Source organism: Podarcis bocagei (genome assembly GCF_964188305.1).
Source record: "Podarcis bocagei genome assembly, chromosome: 1".
NCBI lineage: Eukaryota > Metazoa > Chordata > Lepidosauria > Squamata > Lacertidae > Podarcis > Podarcis bocagei.
The window spans coordinates 7,289,288-7,295,579 of NC_138125.1; positions in this window are offsets into that span (position 1 = coordinate 7,289,288).

Genomic DNA, 6,292 nt, shown 5'->3' on the forward strand with positions numbered 1-6,292 from the left:
TTTCAAATAATTTACATTTGTTGGTGGTTGGGAGAGGATTTGGAAATGGGCAAGAGGTCAGCTCGGAATAGCAGCCCGGATGGAAAAGGTGAAGAAAAAATAAAACCTCTCTTCTGGCAAAAAAAGAAAAAGGGGAAATTAATTAGATAGATATAGAAATTCATTTTGTTTTGGGGTTGTTGCTTTTTACAAATAGCTCTCCCTCCTTCGTTTACTTCTATAAAACAGTGTTTTGTTAGATTAAAAATAAAAAGAAACCTAAACTGAACAGTCCCCTATGCTATCAAGCAGAGGCTACAAAAAAGTTTTGTCCCCCCCCCCCAATTTAGTTTTCTGTTTCCCTCCGATTAAACTCTTCCTCATCGACATTATATGGCATCGATTCTCCAAATAAATGATGGGTTGTAATTAGAAAAATAAATAAATCCAAAGATAGAGAGAGAAAGTTGGGGGGAGGCGTTTGTGGGAGACGCGCCTTATAAAGAAACTTTTCTTAGACGTGGAAATAAAGGTTCTGTTTTGGCGGGGAGGGGGAGGTTACAAACGAAAAAGATTAGAGATTGTCTCGAACTGCTTTAAAAGCCTCTCTGGGGTAGCCTTTTCTTCTTCCTCACAGCCTCCCCACCCCCACCCCCCTCTCGCTTTGGGCTGGTTAGATCCTTCACTCCCCTCCCCCCACCCGCTTCCTCTCCCTCTCTTTTCTATCAAGTTTGCCAACACACGCAAATATATTGGACTGTAATGGTTGTTTTATATGGAGACTGGATTATTGAAGGCGGTGGCTGCGCGGAGCCAGACGGGCAGAGGAATCAGGCGAGGCGGGGGGGGGGGTAAAATAAAATAGAGTAAGGGGAATTGCCACCTCCCGCGCGCCCCTCCAAGTCCCGCGCGCAGCCTCCGCCCGATCCACATCTCACTTCAGAGGTGTGCAGCGGAAGGATGCGCTCAGCGGGGCGCGCTCCCGTCTCCAGCCGAAGGGGCTTCCTTAATTCGGTCCGAGCGGCGCCCGTCGAGGCACCAGGCTTGGAAGCGAAGCGCGCTGCTCTCAGATCCCAAGAGGAAGCAGGAGAATAGGATACAGCTGAGAACTTCGATCTGCTGTGCTTAGGATCTCGGGGTGTTTTAGGAGGGCTGAGGATTTGCCGGGTCGAGTTAAAAAACAAGGGTGCTTGATGAGGAGCGCATGAGCGCACATCCCATCGCTTGAGCTGAGGGGGTTTGGGGGGGTCAGCGGTGTGTGTGTGTGTGTGTGTGTGCCAGTCACTGCTTTGCCTCAGCTACTCCTCACAGGTTTTGCACATTCCCCTCCAGTGTGCCTGGAGCATCCGAGGCGCGCACGTGCTTCTGCGGGAAGACCTTTGCACCCTCGGCCAACGCAAAGCGATTTACTGATATTAAAAGCGAAGCGAAAGATCGCGACAACTTTCAGAGTTGCTTCGGAGTTCATGGCTGAAGCGCTAGGAGCAGGCGCTCCGGAAAAGAGACGGTGTGAATCTAAATAATGCCTCTAGTCTTGTCTACATATATGTGCTTAGGAAGAGGAAATCTGTGCAAATCTGGACATCATCTTTGGCACACTGAATTCAAACACTCAAACACACACACACACTGGCCCCATTCACCCACCTCCCCCATTTTCCCTGCAGAAGATAGCAGCAATAATAATAATAATAATAATAATAATAATAATAATAATAATAATAATAATAACAACAACAACAACAACAACAATAAAATTAGAACATTCGATGCGCGCTAAAGCTGGACTAGATCTCCTGGGAAATTGACTAGACGCCGCCTTCTCTCTCTCTCTCCACCACCTTAACCTCAATTTACTGTGGTCGGAAGGCAAGCCGAGAGAGTCAAGGGTTAAAAAGAAGAAGTGAGAAAATCTCTGCTCATCTTCAAAGAAAGTTTGGGGAGAGTTTGGGAGGACGAGGCGCGGAGCGAGGCTCTGAACCGCGGAAGGGAAACCTGGTCGAGATGCCTTTCGGAGGAGGGTGCGCTCAGAAAGGGGTCTGGGGTGGTGGAAACGGCTCCTGTGGCTGGGGGGGGGGGCGGAATGTGGTGGCGGCTATGTGCTAGAGGAGCTGGCTTGAGAGCTACCTTCCTGCCCTCCTCCAAATAAAAAACACCCCCCTTTCCTACTGGACCACTTTTTCCTTCGCCAATATGAGCAGCACTTGACAGGTTAAGTCAGTTAAACTTACAATAAAAGAAAACAAAGACCGGGGCATCATTTGGAGGAGCGCTGAAAAGTCCAAACCGGGGTGGGGCTGGGTAAGATGGGATGGGGGGGGTAGGGAGAAAGAGAGAGGGTGGGGGGAGGAATTCGGATCTTAAAACAGAGACTCGCCAAAGTAACTTACTGCGCGCTAGGAGTGAGCTTTTCTCTCGCCTCCTAGAAGGAGCTGGAACAGCCAAGTTTCCACGGCGCCTTATCCCGAGCTGATCCCGGCTTTGGGGCTGTAAAGATTCCCAACTGGACCAGGAAAAAAAAATAGAGAAACTTGCGGAGAAAGGAGGAGGAAACGCTGGCTTTTTCTTCCCCCACTAAAACAAAAAAAAAAGCGCGACCCACTTTTTTTCCAGATGAGGAAGACCTGCACCCCCCACCCTTTCCCCCAACTTTTCCATCAGTTGCAAAAAAAAGCCTTGCCGGTACCAGGCGCTGATCTCCCCAAACCCTGTGCAGATTCTATTCCACACACTAAAAAGTCCCCCCTCGCTTCCCCCTTCTCCCCCCTTTTCCGATCCAATCTTTCCCTTTTCCCTTTTCCTTTCCTCTCTCCTGCACTCCTTAATTTATTTATTTTTTGTCCGAGTCGTCTGGGCATCCGTATAGCTAAGCCTAAAGGAAAGGGCTGAAATTCTCTTTTGATAAAGCAGTGTTCTCTCAGCGACCCGGTTTTAAAACCTAAATCTATATTCAAATCTGGCTGAAGGTGTGTTCTGGGATTTATGAAAGCCTCTTAAAGGGGTAAATTTACCAAACCGTGACAAAATCACGGCGATCTTGCTTTTTTAGACATCTGAAGTGGATGGAGAATTTTAAAGAGCGAGGGAGAGCGGGCTGTTTATTTAAGGCGCCCAACACACAGCAGTCAGTGCCCATTTCTGGCCAGTTGATTTTATTAATGGCCGCGAGATTATGCCAAAGTTATTGGACCAGGGGGCAAAGGGGGCAAAGCAGTGGAGGGGAGAGGGGGGCGGAGAGGGAGAAAAGAGAGACTGGGAGCAGGGAGAAGGCAGGGAGAGCGTCGATTCTCCCGAGCTAGCCAGCTCGCTCTGAACACAGCGACAGGAGAAGACCGAGCCAGTTCCAAAAAGCAGGTCCATTTCAGAAGCGCATCTTCGACCCCCGAAAACTGCTCATTACCAGGCTGGGGATAATGCTCTCCCACACTAGCGATGTGAAGTGGGAGCCTTCTCTATTTCCCTGCTTGGTTTGTTCATTGTCCAGATCTTCTTCCCAGTCCTCTTTCCCCAACTCCCAAAATTCCCCGCTGTCCGCTAACCTGCGCAAACTTTGTCCTGAGGTTCGCACGATTTGGATAGTGTTGTGTTGTCTTGTGTTTTGGTTTGTTTGTTTGTTTAAATCCCATTTTGGTTTCAACAGAGCAGGCATTCCTTTCCAGGAAGAGCCTGGGAATAGGGTGGAGTGTTTGTTGTAAGTAGGATTGGGGCGCAGGGGTGCAATCCGGTCAGGGCTGCGGCGAAGGAGTCCGGAGAAAGAGAGTGGGAGAGCGCCCATATGCCAGGATTGTTCTACCATAATGCACATTGCCATCTAAAGAGCGGGGGGCACGCAGGGCCCCCACCCCACCCACAATAAGACCATTAAGTCCAGAGTCTAAAATTACCTAACTGCTGCACCGGTGTCGAAGGTCTTACACATACGCAGCAGCAACGCACACGCGCACGTATTTGCAAAGAACTGTCGAGGGATGGTTGTGGATATTAATTCTTTGCTGGCTCGTTAAAGGGAGTTATGTGGGGGCGACAAGGGTGGCGAGAGGCTTTTTATCTCCTCTCTGCTTGAACAGGGCCCCGCGGAACTCAAAAGTAGGAGGCAGCCAGACCCCCACACACCAGCTTCTGAGTCCTTTCCAGATTTCCCCAGCCACCAAAGGGCGACAACACAATCGAGAGAGGGTGTCCGGATTGTCTCCTTCCAGACTGCTCCCTGTGTACAGCCAGGCCACCTCGCCCCCATCGGAAAGGACAACGTTGGGTAGAAATGAACAAAGTTGAAATAAACCCACCACCAACAAAAATAAAATAAAATAAGAAATAGAAATGAGTTTCCAAAGGCAATCCAGTCAGAGATTGGTGGCTTCCCCTTTACAAATAGAAGAGGAGGGAGAGGAAAGTCATGGGTTGAAAATCGTTGGCTGGGATGCTTTGCAATAATTCGTTAATTGCAGTGGGAAACGCATTTGATTGCAACACATCCCCCGTCAGAAAGCGACATAAAGAGGCGATTTAATTGGAAGGACATCAATAGCGCAAAATGCCACATTCCACTAGTGTGACAGCGATCGAAAAGTTATAATAATAATAATAATAATAATAATAATAATAATAATAATAATAATAATAATAATAATAATAATTTCTCGCGCGCAAATATGCACATCCTGTTGATGAGACATTCGGTTTGCTAGCTTCAGGATCGCCCGCAAAACCGACGGCGGCTGTCCAAGGGGGAGCAGCCAAATTATTTTGTGCAGCGCCGAGCATACATCGGTGAGGCAGTTGGAAGAGATCGCCCCTGTTCCCCAGCCCTGACGTGAAGCGGTTTGTGACGAAAAATTTCAGTTTAATCTGATTCCGTTTCATCCTGTTCCAGCGGCATATTGGATGGGAGGCCGGGCTTTCGAAGGCCTTTAAAAATAAAATAAATCGTACTGCTTTGCTGCCCGGCTCCAGACTTCGGAATGCGGCGGGTAATCTTCCTCTTTCGCTTGGTGGACTTTTTCAAGAAGGTCCACCGGGGGAGGGGGACACCCACGCCCACCCCCATCCCCCAAATAATGTGGACAGTTCCTGGACAGTTCCTTGCAAAGTAGAGATATGTGTCTGCGTGGGGTGGGAATTGAGAGAAAGCCGATCATAAAATCATAGAATCTTAGAGTTGGAAGGGACCCCAAAGGTCATCTATTCCAACCCCCTGCAAGGCAGGAATCTCAGCTAAAGCATCCATGATTGATGGCCATCCAACCTCTGCTTAAAAACCCCCAAGGAAGGAGACTCCACCACGGTATTCCAGGTGTAGTCCAACCAGTGGCGTAGCGTGGGTTGTCAGCACCCGGGGCAAGGCAAGTAATTTGCGCCCCCTAACCCGTGGATTTGCGCCCCCTAACCCTAACCCCTAGATGTTGCGCCCGGTGCGTCCAGCCCCCCCTGCACCCCCCACGCTACGCCACTGAGTCCAACTAAGGCAGAATGGAGTGGTACTATTACTTTCCTTGAGCACTATACTTCTTTTGACGCAGCCTAGAATAGCGTTGGCCTTTTTTGCTGCTGCATCACACTGTGGACTCATGTTCACCAAGTGGTCCACCAAGACCCCTAGATCCTTTTCACACGCACTGCTACTAAGCCAAGTGTCCCCCATCAATATTGGTATCCATGGAAAACTGCAGCTTTAGAATACAGTGGTACCTCGGGTTACAGACGCTTCAGGTTACAGACTCTGCTAACCCAGAAATAGTACCTCGGGTTAAGAACTTTGCTTCAGGATGAGAACAGAAATCGTGCGGCGGTGGTGTGGTGGCAGCGGGAGGCCCCATTAGCTACAGTGGTGCTTCAGGTTAAGAACAGTTTCAGGTTAAGAACGGACCTCCAGAACGAATTAAGTTCTTAACCCGAGGTACCACTGTAATGAAGTCAAATGGAACTGCGGCTTGACTCGGACCTGTGGGGCCCTTAATAATTTTAATAATTTTATTATTTCTACCCTGAACCATCTGACTGGATTTTCCCAGCCACTCTTTCGGCCTCTCTCGACTCTGGAAATACTTGCAGGGCCTAAACTCCGTGTCCACACACACACACACACACACACACACACACACACACACACAGACCCCTTCCTTCCTTCCTTCCTTCCTTCCTTCCTTCCTTCCTTCCTTCCTTCCTTCCTTCTTCCTTCTTCCTTCACATCCCTTATGTTACTGTTTCTTTGTATGCCGCCTTTCCCCCCAAAAGGCCCCAAGGCGGTTCACAAAGAATAAACAAATGCATGCGAATAAACCGATACGATTATTTTGGTGGTTTTCGATGTTGC